This window comes from Carcharodon carcharias, chromosome 4 (genome assembly GCF_017639515.1).
Source record: "Carcharodon carcharias isolate sCarCar2 chromosome 4, sCarCar2.pri, whole genome shotgun sequence".
Lineage (NCBI taxonomy): Eukaryota > Metazoa > Chordata > Chondrichthyes > Lamniformes > Lamnidae > Carcharodon > Carcharodon carcharias.
Genome location: NC_054470.1, coordinates 103,144,668 through 103,167,216, shown reverse-complemented (window position 1 = coordinate 103,167,216; position 22,549 = coordinate 103,144,668).

Below are 22,549 nucleotides of genomic sequence, written 5' to 3'. Positions count from 1 at the left end.
TCTTGAATGTTGTTGGAGTTGCACCCATCCAGGCAAGTGGAAGGCATTCCATCACACACCTGACATATGCCTTGCAAATGGTGGACTGGTTCCGTGGAGTCAGGAGTTGAGCAATGTATTATTAGGGCATTCAGGGCTAAGTTAATGTGTGAGACTGGAGAAACAGTACCACCCACAATGTTGATGTAAGAAAGAGTTACATGACTAGGAATCCAGAAGGACAAAGCTCATAGCTTAAGCTGAGTAGCACCTGTCGACTTGTATATCTGTAAATAGCTATGTTCATGCAATAAACAGTTATTGTTCAGACATACCTATTTCCCTGCAACTGTTCTTTAGCCAGTCACAACTAACTTACAACAAATTACTCACCACAGAATCCTCAGCCTCTGAACTATTCTTGTAGCCCTAGTTTGTATGTGGATGGCCCATTTAAGTTTCTGGTCAATGGTAAGCCCCAGGATGTTGATGGTTGGGGATCCAGTGATGGTACTAACAATGAACAACTAAGGAAGATGGCTAGATTCTCTCGTTGGAGATGGCCATTGTCTGACACTTGCGTGGTGTGAATGTTACTTGCCACTTGTCAGCCCAAACTTGAATGTTGTTCAGGTCTTGCTAAAAACAAAAAACTGCGGATGCTGGAAATCCAAAACAAAAACAAAAAAACAAAAACAGGAAAAACAAAAGGAGAAACACCTGGAAAAACTCAGCAGGTCTGGCAGCATCGGCAGAGAAGAGCAAAGTCAACGTTTCGAGTCCTCATGGCCCTTCAAAAGAACTAAGTAGAAATAGGAAAGGGGTGAAATATAAGCTGGTTTAAGGTGGGGGGTGGGGTGGGGAAGAAGTGGGGGGGGGGATTGTTGTTGGGACAAGCAAGCAGTGATAGGAGGAGATATCACAAAAGATGTCACAGACAAAAGAACAAAAAGGTGTTGAAGGTGGTGATATTATCTAAAAGAATGTGCTAATTAAGAGTGGAGAGCAGGACAAGCAAGGTAGCTCTAGTGGGGGTGGGGTGAAATAAACCATGGGTGGAATACATTTAAAAATAATGGAAATAGGTGGGAAAAGAAAAATCTATATAAATTATTGGAAAAAACAAAAGGGAGGGGGAAGAAATGGAAAGGGGGTGGGGATGGAGGAGGGAGTTAAAGATCTAAAGTTGTTGAACTCAATATTCAGTCCAGATGGCTGCAAAGTGCCTAGTCGGAAGATGAGGTGCTGTTCCTCCAGTTTGCATTGAGCTTCACTGGAACAATGCAGCAAGCCAAGGACAGACATGTGGACAAGAGAGCAGGGTGGAGTGTTAAAATGGCAAGCGACAGGGAGATCTGGGTCCTGCTTGTGGACAGACTGAAGGTGTTCTGCAAAGCGGTCACCCAGTCTGCATTTGGTCTCTCCAATGTAGAGGAAACCGCATTGGGAGCAACGAATGCAGTAGACTAAGTTGGGGGAAATGCAAGTGAAATGCTGCTTCACTTGAAAGGAGTGTTTGGGCCCTTGGACGGTGAGAAGAGAGGAAGTGAAGGGGTAGGTCGGGACTTGGAAAAAATTATTAATTTTGTTTCCAATCTCCACCCCTCCATCATTTTCACATGGTCCATCTCTGACACTTCCCTTCCCTTCCTTGACCTCTCTATCTCAATTTCTGGTGATAAACTGTCCACCAATATCCATCACAAGCCTACCGACTCCCACAGCTACCTCGACTACAGCTCCACACACCCCGCTTCCTATAAGGACTCCATCCCATTTTCTCAGTTCCTTCGCCTCCGTTGCATCTTTCTGATGATGCTACCTTCAAAAACAGTTCCTCTGACATGTCCTCCTTCTTCCTTAACCGAGGTTTTCCATGCATGATAGTTGACAGGGCCCTCAACCATGTCCAGCCCATCTCCCGTGCATCCGCCCATCACGCCTTCTCCTCCCTTCCAGAAACATGATAGGGTTCTCCCTCGTCCTCACTTATCACCCCACCAGCCTCTGCATTCAAAGGATCATCCTCCGCCATTTCCGCCAACTCCAGCATGATGCCACCACCAAACACATCTTCCCTCCACCCCCCCCGGTGGCATTCCGTAGGGATCGTTCCCTCCGTGACACCCTAGTCCACTCCTCCATCACCCCTTACTCCTCAATCCCCACCTACTGCACCTCCTCATGCAAACTGAAAATATGCAACACCTGCCCCTTCACTTCCTCTCTCCTCACCGTCCAAGGGCCCAAACACTCCTTTCAAGCGAATCAGCATTTCACTTGCATTTCCCCCAACTTAGCCTACTGCATTCATTGCTTCCAATGCGGTTTCCTCTACATTGGAGAGACCAAACGCAGACTGGATGACTGCTTTGCAGAACAACTTTGGTCTGTCCAGAAGCATGACTCAGACTTCCCTGTCCCTTGCTGTTTTAACACTCCACCCTGCTCTCTTGCTCACACCTCTGTCCTTGGTTTGCTGCATTGTTCCAGTGAAGCTCAATGCAAACTGGAGGAACAGCACCTCATCTTCCGACTAGGCACTTTACAGCCTTCTGGACTGAATATTGAGTTCAACAACTTTAGATCTTTAACTCCCTCCTCCATCCCCACCCCCTTTCCGTTTCTTCCCCCTCCCTTTTGATTTTTCCAATAATTTATATAGATTTTTCTTTTCCCACCTACTTCCATTATTTTTAAATGTATTCCACCCATGGTTTATTTCACCCCACCCCCGCTAGAGCTACCTTGCTTGTCCTGCTCTCCACTCTTAATTAGCATATTCTTTTAGATAATATCACCACCTTCAACACCTCTTTGTTCTTTTGTCTGTGACAACTTTTGTTTATCACCTCCTATCACTGCTTGCTTGTCCCAACAACACCACCCCACTTCTACCCCCCCCCCCCCCCACCACTTTAAACCAGCTTATATTTCACCCCTTTCCTATTTCTACTTAGTTCTGTTGAAGGACTCAAAACATTGACTCAGGTCTTGCTGCTCCTTCTCATGCTGCTGTCAAGTAACTGAACATGTCTGAGACTCATTCTTCAGTACAAATTCAATTTCCATTTCCACATGTCCACTTGGCCTGCTGGGAAGGAGGCCTTGTTCCAGGAGCCTGAAGATGTCACAATGATGTGCCATAAAAGCCTGAGCCCCCCGGTGCTCACACAGTTTGAAAGAGCTGACCCTCTGCCTGTAGCCTATGTGTTGGGGTTTCACTTCCTTTGAGTTGGATCTTTGTGTACATCCCCATTCATCCTGTGGAATGGCATGTGTTTGTAGAGAAGGCTGCTGGTGTGGCTCCTGCTGCTGGTGCTGCTGGTGCTGCTGCTCCTCTTGTTCCTCATCAGAGGTCCAAGGTTGAGCTGCATAAGTTGGTCCCAAGTCATAGCAAAGGTTGACAGTAGGGAAGTGCAGATCAAGATGAGTGAAGTCCAAGACAGGTGGAATGACTTCAGTCACTGGTCAAGCAGTGAAAGCACACTCTCAGAGCAACTTCCCACCTCGGAATGGCTGCAGCTCTTCAGTTTCACTGTTTGAAGGCTTCCCACCTGTCAATTTCACTGCAGTAGTACTCCCCAATGTGCCCTTGCCTGGTTGTCCCTGGTGAGCTCTACTGAGCTCAAGAAATCCATACCCTGGCTGTTAAATCCAGATGCTGGGTTAAATCCTCATGTAATTGGGAATTTAAATATTCAAAAACTTTGCCAAGTACTCTACAGAGATTTTCTGCTCACTGGCAAACACACACAGGTTAAGCCAGTAAGTGTGCAGGATCATGTAGAGTTCCTGGCCTGACACAGCTTTTCGGGGAAACCTACTTCCCATTGGCAGTTAACATTCTGCCCATTCTATTAGTTTATTTTAGAGGATTTTTTTATTGCCCAACATATTGTGCCTCAAGCCCATTGTATCCTAGCTGTATTGCTGGACTGACAGGACTTGACAGGACTTCCCCAAAATCCTTCTTCCTTGATGCACACCAATGACCAGGGCCACTTTGACTGCTTTGGATTAAAATATAATTCTCCCCTTAAAGCCCAGCCTTGCTGGTTTTACATTCGGGATGAGTCTGCTTTCAAAGGTAACTCACAAATCTCTCCAGTCGAGCTGTCTTCTTCTTCTTCTCTGTGTGGGAAGATAACAAATGGTGGTCAATGGATTACGTCGGAGCTTTGAAAGGCAAAACCATAAATCCAAATTGGCACCATGCTGTGACATTTGATGTTCATTAACATCAGCAGGTAAATTCTTAAAACTGGTGGACTAAAACTTCTTAAAACTATGCTAGCAACTTCCATATAGTCAGAAAACCATGGCTCCCTTTTCATAAGAAAGAAAAGTGCCCAAGGATCTCCTGTGGCTTGTTTTGAGAACCAATTTGCTTTTGTCACCACTAAGCAAATTGAAATGTAATAATGCCCAATAGATAAAGTTACACTCAGCATCTGAAGAATTGTTAACAAAAACAGAATTACCTGGAAAAATTCAGCAGGTCTGGCAGCATCGGCGGAGAAGAAAAGAGTTGACGTTTCGAGTCCTCATGACCCTTCGACAGAACTTGAGTTCGAGTCCAAGAAAGAGTTGAAATATTTCAAATTCTGTTTTTGTTTTGGATTTTCAGCATCCGCAGTTTTTTTGTTTTTATCTCTGAAGAATTGTTGTTTGGTGAATTAAAAACAGCTGTCAGCAGAAAGGATTAACTTCTTTGCAAGTTTATAAGACAGAGCAGTTGTGTCACGTCACACCCGAATGAAAAGAACCAAACTCCATTTGATTTTTTCTTTCAAAGATTGGGTGGGGCGGAGAGGGGGAGGGTGAATTTTTACCAAGTGCTTTAGGCACTAGAGAGGTACACAGCTGGCCAAGATGAGGTCTTAAATGGAAATAAAAGCAAAATACTGTGGATGCTGGAGATCTGAAATAAAAACAGAAAATGCTGGAAAACTCAGCAGGTTTGGCAGCATTTGTGGAGGGACAAACATAGCCTTAAGTCTTATACGGAAACTCTGGTTTAACACACATTTAATACAAGACACCATCTTGGTAAAGGAGTTGAAGAGGCTGCTAGGAATAGCTGCAATTGCAGCTTGTTAATAGCTAATTGCCATTTGAGGCTGTTAGAGCACACTGCAGAGGCTGTACGACATTCTGGTAGTTCGAACTTCAACTAATGCTGCCTCCTAAAAGAAACAAGTTGTTTGGGAGTAAGCATGTTCATGATTTCAAACACTGCTTAAATGGATGTGCACCACTTAAAGGGGTTCTCACCATTACATGGGCATTGCCGCTGAGGAGATGAAGAGCACCACTGAAGCACATCAGGAGACTTTCACACACACTTTGTCAAGACTTCACCAATACTTTTATTCCAGGAATCCTTTGAGAACTTCACCTAACACAGAACTGTTCTACTCTATACTATTGAATGTCTTCTGCAAGTCACCAGGAGAAAGGGTCATGAGCACCTTTCTCAGAGTTCCCTTTGGTCTGTAGGAGGAATGGATGGAGGGCATGAGGTCAGACACAGCAGCACAGGTTGCTGCAGGGGAGAGGGACAGGGAGGCTAAGTGGCATCCTTCCCCACTGTGGGTACAGGACATCTTCCTCCTCTGACTTCCTCCACCCAGAAATCCAATTTCACATCAGAGAACCTGTGTGTCTACTCAATCACACTGAATCATCCAGCAGGGTGTCGCTGTGGGTCAACCAGTGCACTCCAGACTTTCAATGAAAGTGGCTGCTCCCTGACAATGGTGCCTGATCAGCACTTGAGTGCTAACCTTGCAGGCTTCTGTTTAGCACCTTTGGGCAGAGTTCAAATGGTGGTAATTAGCAATTAGGTCTAAATGTGTGTGCTAAATCTCTTTTACACGGCATCCACTTAATGCCTGTTTTCACCCTTAGGTCAAAATTATAGCCTCCATCCCATGCCCTGTACCTTCAAAACTTCCTTAGAAATTAACTCTTTACTACAGTCCAATTTGAAAATGTCTCTAGATTGTTGCCATAGAGACAGTAATTTCTACTTCAAATCATTAAATATTTAAGAAATCTAAAACTTCCAATATTTATGTGATTGCCTCATGACCGGAACTAGAGATTTCTGAACAATTTATGATAAGCAGGATTTTATTGTGGCCATGTCAAAAGTTATGTTTTCACAATTTAACCTCAATAACTCAAATTTAATTCAGACCAGTATTTTATTAACTACATGTAATTCATTTCAGATAAAATAATCAAAATAGCAGATGCTAACAAAGACACCAAAAATTTACTTCATTGTTCTTCAGGCAATTTCCATATGACTGTAAAAATACTGAATATTACCGAAGAAAATTCGTTCTCACAAACCAAATCAAATCCAAGTGCTTCAGAAAGTTGAAATTAAGTGCCAGGCACCATAGCCTCCACAACTCCAAGACTAAACCATATCCTTCTTTTAAACAAATGGATTCTGCTTTTTCATTTGCACAAGCAAATTCCAGTCAAAATAAATACATACCAGCATCCTTAACTTAAAATGTAAGTCACAAAATATTTGTCGCTTCTAGTTGCACAATCTTAAATTGAAATGAACACACTTAAACATATTCACCATCCTGACTTGGAAATATATCGCCATTTCTTCACTGTCGGTGGGTCAAAATCCTGGAACTCCCTTCCTAACAGCACCGTGGGTGTACCTACACCACATGGACTGCAGCAGTTCAAGAAGGCAGCTCACCACCACCTTCTCAAGGGCAATTAGAAATGGGCGATAAATGCTAGCATAGCCAGTGATGCCCACATCCTAGGAATGAATTTTTAAAAATGGAACCTCTTAGAAACATTGATCTCTGTAATGGCTTATGAACTCAGAAAATGCCAACTTTTATGTACTATTCCGATTTGGCGAGCCCAAGGGACAGTAACAGTTTAATCAGTGCAAAATAAAAAAAAAACTGAAAAAGGGAAAAGTTTGTTTCCTTCAAATGATGCTATGTGGATTTACATTGATTCCTTGAGCGAGCACGTAGTGCCATGGGCTGCTACCTGTGTGGCCCACATGGTATTCCCTATTGATATCATTGAAGGACTGCTTTCACCGCAGTGAATTGATGTAGTTTGTGTAGTGCTCTACCCACCACCCTAAAGTATCTCCAGAATAATACACATGTATAAACATGTGTTTGTGTATAGAGAAAGCAATTAAAAAACTTAAAGCAGCATATGCTTCTAGACAAAATGTTGATGAAATGCTTAAAATTCTACATGATCATCAAAAACAGGACTACAGAGGGTTATCCTGCTTTTAGTTTTAACACTTGTAGATCCACAAAATGAAATACAAGTACATTAACACACTTTCATGCTTTTAAACCTTCTCCAGTTCATGTAGTTTTCTTTTAATATTGTGCAGCTAAGTCTATCGGGTCTTGAGCCCTTGGTTGGTTCTGCTTGTGGACCCCATCTACGGCACTGTTTATCTCCTCTACTTTTTGCTTAAACTTTGATTTGAACTCTTCTGCTCTGCTTGCTGAATATTTTTCCGCTATGTCTGGATTGTACAGCAGGGGTGATGTGCTTTTCATGAATGGTAGGATTGAGAACCAGAGCACACTAATGTATGGTCATTGCCAAAAGAACCAACAGTAACATGAGTAAAAGCTTTTTACTTAGGATCTGGAATGCACTGCCTGAGAGTGTGTTTTATTTATTTCTTGGGATGTGGGTGTCGCTGGCAAGACAAGCATTTGTTGCCCTTAATCTGAGTGACTTGTGTGACCATTTCAGAGGGCAGTTAAGAGTCAACTAAATGTCTTGAGCCTGGAGTCACAATGATGGCTAAAGGGCATTAGTGAACCAAACAGTCAATGATAGCTCGACAGTTAAACTCCAGCGTTATTAATTGAATTTAAATCCCAGCAGATGCTATGGTGGGATTTGAACACATACCCCCAGAGCAGTAACCTGAGCCTCTTGATGATTAGTCCAGCAACATTAACACTACTCCACCATCTCCCACCTGGAGGTAGAGGCAACTACAATTGGAGAATTGGATAAGGAGCTGAAGAGATAAAAAATTTCAGCGGCATGGAGACAGGACAGGCAAGTGGGACCAGCTGAGTTGCTTTTGCTGAGAACCAGCAGAGACATGGCAGGCTGAATGGCCTCTTTTTCTGCTGTAAACATCCTCTGATCCGTTGATTTTATGACCATGCTCTCAACACTAAGAGGGAAATACCTCCCCTAATTTAGGCTTGAGGGCTCCTGAAGCATTGACTAGATTTGATAATTGGGTCACAGCCAATGAACACCTTCCCCCTATTCAAATTTTAGACTTGAGTTTATCTTTTCTTCTGTCAGAAGCCAGTCAATCTGTTAACACCTCTGTCATAGAGTCATAGAGTTATACAGCATAGAAACAGGCCCTTCGGCCCATTGTGTCCGTGCCGGCCATCGTATTCGTGCTGGCAGTTGGCCCATAGTCCCGTATTATCTCTACATTAGGATTTCTTAGTGGTTACAGTCACAGCAAAGGGCAGTTAGTCCGGCAACAAGAGCTCCATATACGATCAACGTATGAGTGAAGGTGTGAACAGTGAATTGAAAGCTTTCTCTTGGAGATATTTGTATACTTTTCTGTCAACAATAGGGAAATTGCATTTGATAGCCTGCTAAAACCCAAGGCATGAACTTGCGGGGGTAAATGGTGAATTTACACCAAAGAATGAGTCTCAGACATGCTCAGTTACTTGGCAACAGCACGATACAGAATAGTTAACATGGCTCAGGGGAATGAGGCAACCTTTAAATCACCAAGGCACTGATACATGCTTCATAGAGAAACTGAACAATTAATTAAACAATCAGAATGGAGTTAAATGCACTGGTACCTGTCAGAGAGAAATTGAAATTGAAGTTGAAGTGGAGAGGGGACTTGGAATTTAGATTTTGACAATTGTGGACTAGGCAGAAGTAATACTTAGAAAGAATCTTTTCAAGTCAATTAATTTCTTGATAATGTGGCACCCTGGAGCTTTCTGCACAATGTATTATGATTTTCTCTGTCTGTATCATGTATATTAACCAAGCAAAATTTAAGTTAGTTATATGTGCTTATGTAAATATAATATTAATCAACTGTAAACACCAAGATGATCCAAAGGCAAAGCCAGAAAGAAAGTTAATTGACTCGAAGTGATTGCTCATTCTGTGTCATAAAAGGAAGTTTTAGAATATTTTAGCATATTTAATAAGGCAATCTAACCCAGCATTTCTTCCAATTAACATTTTTAGTAACTGAGGAACTGCAAAAACAGCGGAACTCAATCTAACCTCTTTATATGAATAATAGGTCTATGTGAACAGGATGAAGCTTTGACTGTAGTGTCAGCTGGGGCTCAGGTGGTAGCACTCCTGCCTCTATGTTTGAAGATTGTGGGTTCAACTCCTACTCCAAGACTTGAGCATAAAAATCAAATCTGACACTCCTGTGTAGAACTGAGGGAGGGCTGGCTCTGCTTGAGGTGCTGTCTTTTGGATGAGACATCAGACTGAGCACCCCCCCCCCAACCCTCTCAGGTCAATGTAAGAGAATCCCACAGCACTATTTTGAAGAAGAGCAGGTGAGTTGCCCTACATTTTGCGCCTCAACCAACATCACAAGAATGGATAATCTGGTCATTATCGCATTGTTACTGTGTGCAAATTGGCTTGCATACTTCCTACGTGACAATACATATCTAGCATCCTTTATCCAAAATCCTCAGAGCTGATTGTGTTTCAGATTTCAGTTAATTTTGGATTTTGGATACAGGATATAGGCCTAGGCCTACTTACATTTCAATGGCTGAAGCCTAGGCTAGCTATAGTCTACAGTAAATAAAATGGGTAGAAGAGTAAGATGTACCACTGAATAATAAATACATTGTGCAGTCGGCAAGGTTCATGACGGCCCGGGTCGTGTCGGCTTAGGTCACAGACTTTCGATGCTGAAGGTCAATGAGGCTCAAAAAAAATATGGTTTTTGGATATTTTCAGTTTTTGGATTTACGGATAACTCGACCTATAGCGACCACATTTCAAAGGTACTGCATTGGCTGCAACATACTTCAAGACACTCAGTGGTTGTGACAGTCACTATGTAAATGCAAGTCTTTCTTTTTATACTAAGCACTTACTGCGCAATAAACAAAGCTTGTAGAACAAAAAAAGGATGAAAAGTATAATCTGCAGCCTTAGCTAAGTGTGCAAGCCATATAATACGTGAGCACAGGTCAGGATTGGATTATAATATAAAAATAGAGCCAGATCCTCTTAAGCATCAGGCTTTCTTGAGGGCTGGATCAATGCAGTCACATGGAAGGCTTGGAGGATGGGAGCTAGCATCTTCAGGACTTGTGTTGTTTTCTGACAGCAGACAGCATTCTCCAAGGTAGTCAGAGTTGGGTACAAGGTTGTACTATTATTTGTATTATCATTTAACATAAATGGAACACTAAATCAGTCACTATAACAAAACAAAAACAGAATTACCTGGAAAAACTCAGCAGGTCTGGCAGCATCGGCGGAGAAGAAAAGAGTTGATGTTTCGAGTCCCCATGACCCTTCGACAGAACTTGAGTTCGAGTCCAAGAAAGTGTTGAAATATAAGCTGGTTTAAGGTGTGTGGGGATGGTTGGTGGGGGAGAGAGAGAGAGAAGTGGAGGGGGTTGGTGTGGTTGTAGGGACAAACAAGCAGTGATAGAAGCAGATCATCAAAAGATGTCACGAACAATAGAACAAAAGAACACATAGGTGTTAAAGTTGGTGATATGATCTAAACGAATGTGCTAATTAAGAATGGATGGTAGGGCACTCAAGGTATAGCTCTAGTGGGGGTGGGGAGAGCATAAAAGATTTAAAAATATTTAAAAATAATGGAAGTAGGTGGGAAAAGAAAAATCTATATAATTTATTGGAAAAAACAAAAAACAAAAGGAAGGGGGAAAACAGAAAAGGTGTGGGGATGGAGGAGGGAACTCAAGACCTAAAGTTGTTGAATTCAATATTCAGTCTGGAAGGCTGTGAAGTGCCTAGTCGGAAGATGAGGTGTTGTTCCTCCAGTTTGCATTGGGCTTCACTTGGTGTTTGACAAGGTGTTTACTATAACAAAGTTGGTTATTATGAAAGACAGTCATGCATGAATCATAAGTGGAGTTATTGTTGCTGGATTAACAAGCCTTTGTTGTAACAGTAACCACTAAGCAATCCACTAATAAATTCATAAAATCTGTTTAGAAAAATTATACAATGAAGTAGGACACTGACAGCATCAAAAAAGTCTGGATTTAAGTACATTTTTTTCTTTGCTGAACAAGTAACCCCTACCATCCATTCTTAATTAGCACATTCGTTTAGATCATATCACCAACTTTAACACCTATGTGTTCTTTTGTTCTATTGTTTGTGACATCTTTTGATGATCTGCTTCTATCACTGCTTGTTTGTCCCTACAACCACACCATACATACAGCAGGCAAAGTGTTAATAGCCCAGATTAAAAATCATTCAGTTGATCTTCACCTCTTCCTCACCTGCCTTCCTTGACACCTAGTAGAAAATGAGGGGAACCCAATACTAGAAGCCATAAATATAGGATAGTCACTAATAAAGCCAACAGGGAATTCAGGAGGAAACTGCTTACAGAGTGATGAGAATGTGAAACAGTGGCTAGACAAAGTAATTGTTGAGACCAATAGCAGAGATGTTTTTAAAGGCAAGCTAAATAAACACACGAGGGAGAAAGTTTTAGATGACTACGTTGATAAGTTTAGATTAAAATGGGTGGTGCTTTGTATTGCTACCATGATATGTGGACTCTTGGTGTGGTTCTTGTAACTGACCTATCTTCTCTGAGGCAGACCACAGTCTTAATCTGGTAATTATTTTAAACTACCTTATTAACTCTACATAAGAACAGGTTACAGAGCAGGGATATTGCTCCTGAGTACAGCTTGTTCCATCCTTTCTCAAGAGAGAGCTTAGAACATGACTGCTGATGTCATTAATACATAAACATCTACATCACACATTAGTGTATCGATTTTATTAGCCCATTACACTAAAGCTCCCCCGAAGTATTCAATCAACTTTTTAACAACAATATGAAACTATATTTTTCACTATTTACATTGTATTCCTGTAATCCTTTTCACAGCTACAGATTCTACCCAACTCCTACTCACACTCTTTCCCCCTCCCCAAGTCACTGTTATGAGGGACTCCGTCTCCCACAGTGTTCCTGGCTCTTAGGGAAGATGTCTTGGAGACATGTGGGCTATGTTCTTCCCCTTGGAGGACATCGGCATCAGTAAAATGGGACAGCAATTTTGCAGCATTGCTGTTAATCGGAGCGTAGACTCAGGACCACTGAACTGTAAGGATAATAAATCCTTTGCTACAAAAGACTGGTGCATGAGTGAAGACTGAAGGACATCAACCTTTGGACTTGAACTAGAAAAGGTGAAATTAGGACTCTGCGAGGAATGGTCTGTTCCCTTAAAGCATGCTGGGGAAAGACCTGAGAAGATGAAGGATCTTCAACTCCAATGAAGACACTCACAGCTGTATCATTCACTGCTGCATTGAAGATGAGAAAGGTATTGAAGATCTGATGTACTATTGAATCTGGGCGATGAGAAGAAAAACAATGAAGTTCCTATAGACATTTCAGGAAACGGAGAACAGTTGATTTTCCGATGGTATTTTGGAAAGAATATTTACTTTCTGGAGGCAGTGGTAACATTGCCACAATTTTCTCTATGTCAGGCTGCTCCACCGTGGACAATGGAAAGAATTTTTTTAGGAAATGAAGTTAAGAGAACACCATTTTCTACAGCAGTTGAATTTTTATGACAATATGAAGATGGATTTCCTGTAGATGAATATACTGTAGACGAGTTGCCTGTACAGGATTCTGAAGCTCTAGGATCTCTGAACATTCTGCCTCAGCTTCTACACTGAAGAATAGCTGTAGCGGGAAGAAAGTTTTCAGCTGCGGCTGAGGTATAGGCATCAAATGACTTTCATCCCTGGAAATAGGTGCTACAAATTCTTTGAAAATATGATCCTCTATGGACTCAAGCCTGGAATCAAACATATTGTTCTCCCTGGAAGACTTTTCATTGTTAACCAGCAATAGGCTAAAGCATTGCATTGGCAGGTTGAGTGGAATGAAGATCTGAATGCTGCTCTGTAGCTGACTCCTCAACGAAAGAACAGAGGCTTCATATGGTGTGTCTGTTGATTGGACTATCAGTCCTCATCCTTTAACAGATCACTCAGGACTGCATTGGCCTTTTCCTCATTACTTTCTTTAGGAAATAACCAACACATCTTCCTATGGATGGCCACTCTTTCCCGCAGTGCCTTCTGTTTCGGCTACCTCTGGTCTAGCTTTGTAAAGAACTGAGAGTTTCACAACCTCAACATCCACCCAGCGTCACATGGATGGTGTCTGTGTGATAGAAAGGAACTCACTGCTGATTGAATAAATCTCTTCACCTGCTGGAGGCTGAAACTCCACAGGTTCTACATAAAACTCCAAAGAATGTTTCATGAAAGGCATTGAGTTCTTCAAGCGCTGGTCATCTCTGTTTTTTCTAGAATTCCTACCAGTTTGCCAACATTTCCATTCAATAAAAACATGCATTGACTGTGAACAACGTAGAGGGAATCAATGACCTGTTGCCCCTTGAAATGAAGAGGTGCAATTATCTTGCCTTTTAGTGGAAGGTTTGTGCCATCTGGACCTTGCAATTTAATATCTGATCGATGAAGTAGTATTGGCTGAAGCCAGTCTAGATTATCTGTTAGTATGTTAACACCAGCTCCAGTATCAATTTTAAAGTTGGGATCAAAGCCTTTAACTTGCACTGTAACTGACCAGTAGATTTGATTAAGACCAAGCCACCTCCCATACCTCTTCACTAACCATATCAGCATATCTTTCTCCCTCATGTGGTTATCCGGATTCTCTGTGAAAGCATCCCTGCTATTCAGCTGAATTACTCCTTGTGGCAGCAAGTTTCACATTCCTTTCACAAAATCAAAAAAATCACAGAATTGTTACCGTACAGAAGGAGGCCATTCACCCCATCATGTCTACACCAGACCTACGAATGAGCATTATGACTCAATGTCATTCTCCGGCCTTTTCCTTGTACCCTTGAGCATTGTTTCAATTCAAATAATTATCTAATGCCCTCTGTCATGAAAATATAATAATTTTCCTACTATTATTGTGATTTATTGTCAAAGTGGGTTAAAAGTGGGGTTTGGATTAGTTTTTCTTTATGTATGTGTATGTGGGGGAGAGGGGAGATTTAATTGAATTGGAGACAGCTGGCATGGAAGTTTTGAGTTATCAACAAGAAGCTAGATTTGAAAAGCTAAAAACCTAAACATGGCTCAAGTTTTAGAATGTGAGGTGTAAGGAAATTTGCATTTTAGATAAATTAGGGTAATTTGAATTTCAAAGAGATGATAAAAATATTGCATGTAGTCAGAAGAAGCTAAGCCAAACAGCATGTTTATTTTTCACAAAGGTTACTGATTAAATTAGTGCCATGAAAGATTTACATTATGGGAAAAGAAAAGTTGCAAAAGCATATGGGAACAAAGGAATTTGCATTGAAATGGGAGAAACATGTATAAAGGAGATGAGGCTATGTGTCAGAGGAGAAGGGTTTCTAAGGTCTAACAGAAGTGTGAAAAGCCTCCAGCCCCTGTGGATCAAGTTGCTGTCTACAGGAACCGAAGCTGAGAAAACTCACTGTCCAGGGTATCATGTTACTTTGCCTGGGTCTGTTTAAATCTAATTGTTTTTACTGTTGCTTTAATGGCGGTATAACTGGGAGCCAGATTAATTAGGGGTTTAAAAACAAAAAAACTGCGGATGCTGGAAATCCAAAACAAAAACAGAATTACCTGGAAAAACTCAGCAGGTCTGGCAGCATCTGTCTCTTTATGGGGTATGTGGAACATTCCTTGTTGCAGTCCTACTCCGGCCCCCTTCCACAACTCTTTCTCCGGTACATCGATGATTACTTTGGTGCTGCTTCATGCTCTCGTCAGGACTTGGAAAAATTTATTAATTTTGCTTCCAATCTCCACCCCTCCATCATTTTCACGTGGTCCATCTCTGACACTTCCCTTCCCTTCCTTGACCTCTGTCTCAATCTCTGGTGATAGACTGTCCACCAATATCCATTACAAACCCACCGACACCCACAGCTATCTCGACTACAGCTCCTCACACCCCACTTCCTGTAAGGACTCCATCCCATTCTCTCAGTTCCTTCGCCTCCGTCGCATCTGTTCCGATGATGCTACATTCAAAAACAGTTCCTCTGACATGTCCTCCTTCTTCCTTAACCGAGGTTTTCCACCCACGGTCGTTGACAGGGCCCTCAACCGTGTCCGGCCCATCTCCCGCGCATCCGCCCTCACTCCTTCTCCTCCCTCCCAGAAACATGATAGGGTCCCCCTTGTCCTCACTTATCACCCCACCAGCCTCCGCATTCAAAGGATCATCCTCCGCCATTTCCGCCAACTCCAGCATGATGCCACTACCAAACACATCTTCCCTTCACACCCCTTATCGGCATTCCGTAGGGATCGCTCCCTCCGGGACACCCTGGTCCACTCCTCCATCACCCCCTACTCCTCAACCCCCTCCTATGGCACAACCCCTTGCCCACGCAAAAGATGCAACACCTGCCCCTTCACTTCCTCTCTCCTCACCGTCCAAGGACCCAAACACTCCTTTCAAGTGAAGCAGCATTTCACTTGCATTTCCCCCAACTTAGTCTACTGCATTCGTTGCTCCCAATGTGGTCTCCTCTACATTGGAGAGACCAAACGTAAACTGGGCGACCGCTTTGCAGAACACCTGCGGTCTGTCCGCAAGAATGACCCAAACCTCCCTGTCGCTTGCCATTTTAACACTCCACCCTGCTCTCTTGCCCACATGTCTGTCCTTGGCTTGCTGCATTGTTCCAGTGAAGCCCAACGCAAACTGGAGGAACAACACCTCATCTTCCGACTAGGGACTTTACAGCCTTCCGGACTGAATATTGAATTCAACAACTTTAGGTCGTGAGTCCCCTCCCCCATCCCCACCCCCTTTCTGTTTCCCCCTTCTCTTTTTTTTCCCAATAAATTATAAAGATTTTCCTTTTCCCACCTATTTCCATTATATAAAATAAAAAAAAACCCACTAGAGCTATACCTTGAGTGCCCTACCATCCATTCTTAATTAGCACATTCGTTTAGATAATATCACCAACTTTAACTTTAACACCTATTTGTTCTATTGTACTATTGTTGTTGACATCTTTTGATGATCTGCTTCTATCACTGCTTGTTTGTCGCTACAACCACACCAACCCCCTCCACCTCTCTGTCTCTCTATCTCTCCGCCCCCCACACATACACCTTAAACCAGCTTATATTTCAGCTCTTTCCTGGACTCGAACTCAAGTTCTGTCGAAGGGTCATGAGGACTCGAAACGTCAACTCTTTTCTTCTCCGCCGATGCTGCCAGACCTGCTGAGTTTTTCCAGGTAATTCTGTCTTAATTAGGGGTCTTACAAGTTATTATAATAGTAATTTGTAGACTTATGTATGTGCTTGAAATCTTTTCTTTTTTTAATAAATGTTTAATTTAGTTTCCTCAAAGCCTCTGAAGTCATCATAGTCTTATTACATCTGAATTCAGGGCATGTAACTCAAACTAAAATACAAATTGCAAAACAGTTGTGACATGTGATCAAGTTTCCTCCATGGATTTGATCCACCTGGCACACATCAACTTCCATGTCATAACAAATTGGGGGCTCATCCAGGATATCTTTGGAATTCCTTGATTGGTTTGGAATTAGTGAATCCTAAGGTTATGAGTACGAGAGGCACAAATTGGTATGAGGTATTTTTAATGTGGTGAGACTGCAAAATGGCTCTTTCCATGGCTAAAACTTTTTTTTGAAGTAGAATATATAACTCTGATTGGGTTACAAAATTTATCTAAGGTTAAGTTAACAGAGTTGGCAGATGAGTTGCAGTTGAGGTTACCTGCAGGGGCAAAGGAAGCAAACATAGTTGAAGTGATAGCACAGCATTTAAAGTTGGAAGGGATACCTGCCACTAGTGAGTCACAGCTGGAGGTAGTGAGACTTCAGTTGGAAATGAAGAGGCTTTAATTTGAACAAGCAAAGGAACTGAGAAAACCTGAATTGCAGGCAAACAAAAATAATGCTTGAAATCTTTTCTTTTGTTACTAAATGTTTAATTAGTTTTCTCAAAACCTCTGATGTCGTGGTAGTCTTATTATTTCTGAATTCACGGCACACAACTCAAAATAAAATACAAATTGCAAAACAGTTGTGATCCCGTGATTAAGCTTCACTCATTGATTTGATCCACCTGGCACACATCATCTGCCATGTCATAATACCTCTTAAATGCCTCGATTGAACCAGCCTGCACCACACTTCCAATCAGTGCATTCCAGACTCAAACCACACTCTGTGTTTCTCATATCACATTTGCTTCTTTTGCAAATCACTTCACATCTGTGCCCTCTCACTCTTGATCCTTTTATGAGCAGGAACAGTTTCTCCCTATCTACTCTATCCAGCCCCCTCATGATTTTGAATACCTCTATCAAATGTCCTCTTAGCCTTCTCTCCAATCTCTCCAACCTATTTTCATAAATTAGTTTCTCATCCCTAGAACCATTGCTGTAAACCTCTTCTGCATTCTCTCCAATCTGTTCACATCCTTTCTATAGTGTGGTGCCCAGAACTATACACAATACTCCAGCTGAGATCTAACTAGTGTCTTATATAAACTCAGAATAACCTCCTTGCTCTTGCACTCTATGACCCTATTAATAAAGCCCGAGATAGTGTTTGCTTTATTAACTGCTCTCTCCACCTGTCCTGCCACCTTCAATGATCTATGCACATATACTCCCAGGTCCCTCTGCTCCTGCACCCCCTTAAGTATTGTACCCCTTATTTTATATTGTGTCTTACTCTGGGTAAAGATATTTTTCCTGAATTTCCCGTTAGATTCACTGATAATTATCTGATATTCATGGCCTCTAGTTTTAGCCTCGCCCACAATGGAAACTTTTCTTATCATAAGTTTAAAGACTTTATTTAGGACACCTTGAAATCCCAGCTCACTCAGCCTTTCCTAGGAAGTATATTCTCTCAGTTCTGTCATTGTCTTTGTGAATCATTTTGCACTTTGCTTAGTGCCTCTACATTCTTTTTATCAGATGGAGATCAGGACTGTTCACAGTACTGTAAATGTGGTCTAATAAAATTTCCACACAAACTTAGCATTGTTTTTCAAAGCTATCCCTCTAGAAATGAACCCAAATATTTGGTTTGTTTTTCTTTTCATGGCAGTATTACCTGTGTTCCTCTTTTTAATGATTTGTGCATCTGTACCCCTAGATATCTTTCCTCGATGACATGAATGATAATAAAATGAAAAAGAAAACAAAAACTTACAATGTAAATACTGGGCGGAATTTTCTGGCCCTGTCATGGTGGGGGCGGTGCTGAAAAATGTGGCGAGCCATTCAAACATCCATTCACTTTGGTAGGACCAGAAAATCCCACCAGCAGGAGGGGCTGGAAAATTCCAGCCAATGCTACTCATGCTGACCCCAGGCAGTTCCAAAGCGCTTACAGCCAATGAATTCTACTCAGTGTTGTAATGGAAATACAGCAGTCAATTTGCTTACAGTAAGGTCCCACAAATAGCAATTAGCTAAATGACCAGACATCCTGTTTTGCTGATGCTCATTGAGGGATAAATTTTGGGAAGGCCACTAGAGATAACTCTACTACTCTTCTTCCAAATAGTGTCATGGAATCTTTTATATCCAGTTAAGGCAGCTGAAGGGGCTTCAGTTTAATGCCCATCCAAGCGTCGGACCACTGACAGTGCAAGACTCTCTCAGTAAATCAGGGATATTGGTGGTTATTGCACTGAAAGCATTAGTACAACGTGTGGGAACCCTGATCGCAGTCAACTAAGATTCAAGAAGGTGCAAATGATGGGACAGCACTGGAAGTGGGGGCTGTTCCCATTTAGTCGCTAAGCAGCCTGCCAATTAAATAAAGCGAGGCAGGGTTTTGAAGTCCTGTTGTTCCTGTGCGTTATTAATAAAATTAGAAATGCATCATAAAACTGTAGTTAATGGGCCTTTCAAAGGCCTTAATTAGTGTTTACAATTTCTAAGAAGAGAGACATATTGTTTCAGTTTTGCACTCATCAAGACAAATGCAAGAATATCAAATTTCAAATGACTATAGCTATTTATACTACAGGAGGAAAGGATGCTCATTGGTTCACAAAGGAAAGGAATTTATTCAAGCCTTGTACCTCATTTGAATTACCAGGGAGTTTGTGGAGCCTATAGTTCCCCATAGCTTTCGCTATGGCAATACTTCGGCCAATCAATGTCTACTTGCCATCCAATCAGCATCCCTTTACCCTGCAGCATAAATGATTGTGATCATTTGAAATTTGGCATTCTTGCATTTTCCTGGAGTGCAAAATGAAAAGCTTCAGTAACATGTCTCTCCTTTCGTCAATATTTCCTTGGTGCTCAGCTGCCTCAATGTCCAAAGTCCACATCTGGTAAAATCCAGAAATGTGTCAAGACATCAGACCTCCAGCCAAACATGGTCCATTCTTATGTTATGTACCAACCCCCTGTTCTCCCTTCAAACTGTCTTGAAACGGTCTGGCATAATTCCAGGTAAGCGTTAGGTACCTAAGTTACAAAGGGAGACTAAGGAAATTGGAAAGAAGAGAAAAGATTTTTTAGGAATGGGCTTACTGATATTTTTAAGATCTTCAGGGGTATACAGTGGGATTAATAGAATGTTACCGCAGAAAACAAGCCATTCAACTCATCAGCTCCATGCTTCTGTTTTTCCCCACATGAACTATCTAGTCTAAACTTGCCTTTGTCATTTGCTACGCCATTGACCAATGTTTTTCAAACATCTAATTCCATTTTGTGGACTTTGCTTCAAAAGGAGTTTACAACAAAGTATGCCGCACCCACCCACCCACCATATGTAAAACACATTTCTCACCTCTCTTTACTCCTTTCTGTGACTATCTTATATTTGCACTCTTGAGTTACCATCTCACTGACCAGCGGAAAGGACCTGTCATTATTTATCTTCTCATTCCCTTCCTAACCTTGATATTTCTAGAAAAGTCACCCAGTAATCTTCACAGTTCCAGTGATAAAAGCTTTAGCACCTCAAGTCTCTCTTCGTAGCCATAACTCCTCATTCCTGGTATCATCCTAACTGAACCATGATAAATTGCTTGACAGAACTCTGATGAAAACTGAAGTCTCTGTCTTTATTTTATGAGCTTCATCCTCAAGCCTACTTAAAGACCTAATTGCCTTTCTTCTACTCATGGCTGTTCCTTCCCATTGATTATGGATGGCCTTTTGCCTTGCAAGGAGAATACAGAGTGTGAAGGACTCTCAGCTGACACAGGACTTAATATCATCCTGGTGCCTGCGGAGAACCCTTTGGTGAGAATGCTTTCTGGTGCAGATTCTGCACCGGTCTCTTCACTTTTCACTTCAATACCATTCACCTTGGTCTTGGGAATTGCGATAAGGCAAAGTCAAGTGGTGGGAAAGGGTCAAGTGTGTGGGGCATAAGCTTAATGTTAAACCATCTAATGATGTGTATCCAACAAGTCGATGTGATGCGTTTAGTGAAGGGAGTTAGCATGCTTCTTGTTTTTTGTGTGCCGGAGTGCTTCTCACTTTCAGTCTGCACAACTGGCTAGCAGCAGTGCAAAAAGAAGAGTCAAATGTATACGTCTCTTGCTGCTCATTCACTGAGTAAAGGAGGAATGATGTGCCAGTCTTTCCTTAACATAGGCTTATTCACATAACCCTGAGAATTAAGGCACAGACTCCCTTTTCCCATCCACCAAGAAAACTTGAAACTTGTTTTTATGTATATTTGAGAATAATGCCCTAAACGTTCCCCAATTAATCACTTTTAACGAGAGCATGCACTTCATTGTAAAGGGATTGCAACATTAACATCTCTCCCTGTCGGAATACAACCTCTCCATCGGCAAGACCTCAGCTGTATCCCCTTGTGACAACATGGAAACTGGTCCTTCACATCTCTAGATTAAAGGTGCAGAGGAACTTGGAATAGGTTTGTCATCTAGACATGCAGCATGAGGCTCACAGGCATATGGACATGCTCTGGTATTCATGAACCAAACTGCCAACTATAGGTAAATAGCTTCAGTACCTTGTGGATAACTTGAGAGTGATGAAGGCTAAGGCAGTAAACCCTAACAGAAAATCCAGAGTGGGAAGCCCACAAGTGAACTTATGCCTAATTCAATTGTCTTTCTGGCAACTCCTGCAACCAGGCAGAGGCCAAATCAGTCCTCTGCATCCCTGTGGACCCAACAGGTCAAGAAGGAGACTTTGATTTTTGGGAAGCTCAGGGCCTCCATTAGTCTTGCCGAGGCTTGCATGATGGAGAGGACACTCCAGTTTTGCCGAACACCGGGCACTCCGCCAATGCACAAACCATCAGCCCATGAAACAGATGGCTGCCAGAGGATGTGCACACTGAGGTTTCTGAAAGACTTGGAGTTGAGTCATACTTCCAGCATTCCTTCAGAATTTGCAAGGGCAGATCAGTTATCTTGTCAAGCACTCAGGAAACATTTCTAACACTGTGGGCTGGATGTTCGCTACCAAGGTGGGAATGGTCAGAGATGAGGGTCGGGTGGTCAGTAGGGGGAAGTGGCCAGTTGTGGGGGGTCAGGTGGTGGTCACTGGGGGTGCGGCCAGTGGGAGAGAAATCAGGTGGTCAGAAGAAGGTGGAAAGGTAGTCGGGGATTACGGGAGTAATTGGAAGGTGAGGGTGGAGTCAGGGGCTGAGGGAGGGCAATCAAGGGTGAGATATTTCCTGACTCACTGAACCCATCTCGGTAGAAAGGCCCCCCAATTTTGTAACCTTTGCTCAGGGCGGTGGTGGAGAGGGTCCGGGTGGAAACAGGTGTAGCATTGGGTTGGACCCACTGGCCCCAAAAGAAGAGGGGGTACCTACAGGCAAGCAGCAGTGTAAAGGCTTCAGTAACCATATGGAGATGAATGAGAGCACATCGCTGCTCAGCCCAATGGTAATCATGTTTTTTGGTCACTTATACCATTTTGGCTGCTAGTATAAATGGGAAAGTTTTCAGGATTTACTAACTTGCACACCACAAGCCCACAGGCGCTTGGGGAACTGCTTGATATTCTCACTGTTCTCATGGGCAGCCAGTGGGCAGAAAAGCCTTTCATCCCATTAAACTGGACTCCATTTCAGCACAAGTACCAGAGGTGAAAAGACATTGTCCATCAATGGGGGTCACACAGTTTGCGCAATATTATGCAATTCCCAGTAATGATAGTGATCACAGAAGTAGGACTTTAATCTAGTAATTTACTATTGAGGAA